Below are 1,420 nucleotides of genomic sequence, written 5' to 3'. Positions count from 1 at the left end.
TGCACACTGAAGTATCTTTAGTGATGCCTTCAATTTACATTGAAATAAGATGTATCAAAAAATAAGATGCTTTGAGCAGCCGTCCAGAAGCCGGCGACTGATCTGCCTTGCCCGGGAAGAGCGCAATGATGGTGCCAACTTGGGCCAGTGAAGCAACATCCTCCACAACTAGATTGAAGAACAAAACGACAACAACTTGTCTGTTCCCCTTTCCCCAATTCCCCAGCACTGTTCCCATCCCCCTAACTCCCCAATAAAAATCTTTAAAAAAAAAAAAAGATGCTTTGATAGACAATAGAGGGGTGCACAGATGTATAGATAACTGATGAAACAAAGATAGTAAAATGTTAATTGTAAAGTCTAGATGATAGGTATTTGGGTATTCATGGTAAAATTCTTTCAGTTTTCATTGTGATAAAAAATGCTCATAATTAAATGTTAGAAACAAAGTCAAAAAGCAAATATAAAAAACATCTCAGCCACTCATTGGTTTGGTGAGATTAGCAGATTCATTTTGATTTTGCTCATGAATGGGAAAGAAATCATTACGAGGACTGAGGCTGTCTGACAATCAATACACACACACACACACACACACACACACACACACACACACACACATGCACACACATAGCAATATACATATATATGAGAAATTGATAGAAGTACAATATCGTTGAACACTTTGGCAAACCTCTGAGATCAGAAAGATATGTCTAAATGAAAATTTTACTTCACTGTATTTTTAAATTCAAAGCCCTGTCACCTCATGCATTTTCTTCAGAAAATGTGATTCATGACTGTCTGAATTGGAAGCATTTGGAATACTAATTAAACCTGCAGACTCTAAGACCTACCCTGCTAGTCTCTAAAGGGCTGGGTTCAGAAGTCTCTTCCCCTAACATTTGTCATGTTTTTAGAGCTTAGATCACCTCTTGTGGTAAACAAAGAGATAACATTTCTTATGATTATGCATTAGGAATTTTGGTTGAGAAGCAGTGCCACCAACTGTCAGTTTAACTCATTTACCAGTCAACAATATTGTGTTCATGTAGATCTGGGTGTGGGAAAATGAGATATGGGAATGGAAAGGTTAGAAACAATCAACGTATGTAGGGTGAGTTAGCAGAAAGAGTTCTATTCTTGGAGTGCTTTCCGACCAATGCCTATACTGATAACATGTGACTATGGGAAGTTGTTAGACCCACGAGAGAGCTGAAATTCCCACACTTAGTATCAACCTCATGTAATTGGGAAGACATAGTGTCTACACTGCTATGTCTCCAGTATGAGAAGGAACATTTATTTCATAATGTACTTTGAGAAAGTACACAAACTGATTGATGAGGAAAAAAAGGAGAGGGAGGGAGAGAGCGAGAGAGCGAGAGGGCGAGAGGGCGAGAGGGCGAGAGGGCGAGGG

This window comes from Hipposideros armiger, unplaced genomic scaffold, assembly GCF_001890085.2.
Source record: "Hipposideros armiger isolate ML-2016 unplaced genomic scaffold, ASM189008v1 scaffold_1216, whole genome shotgun sequence".
NCBI classification, from domain to species: Eukaryota; Metazoa; Chordata; class Mammalia; order Chiroptera; family Hipposideridae; genus Hipposideros; species Hipposideros armiger.
This window is presented reverse-complemented; position numbering follows the sequence as displayed.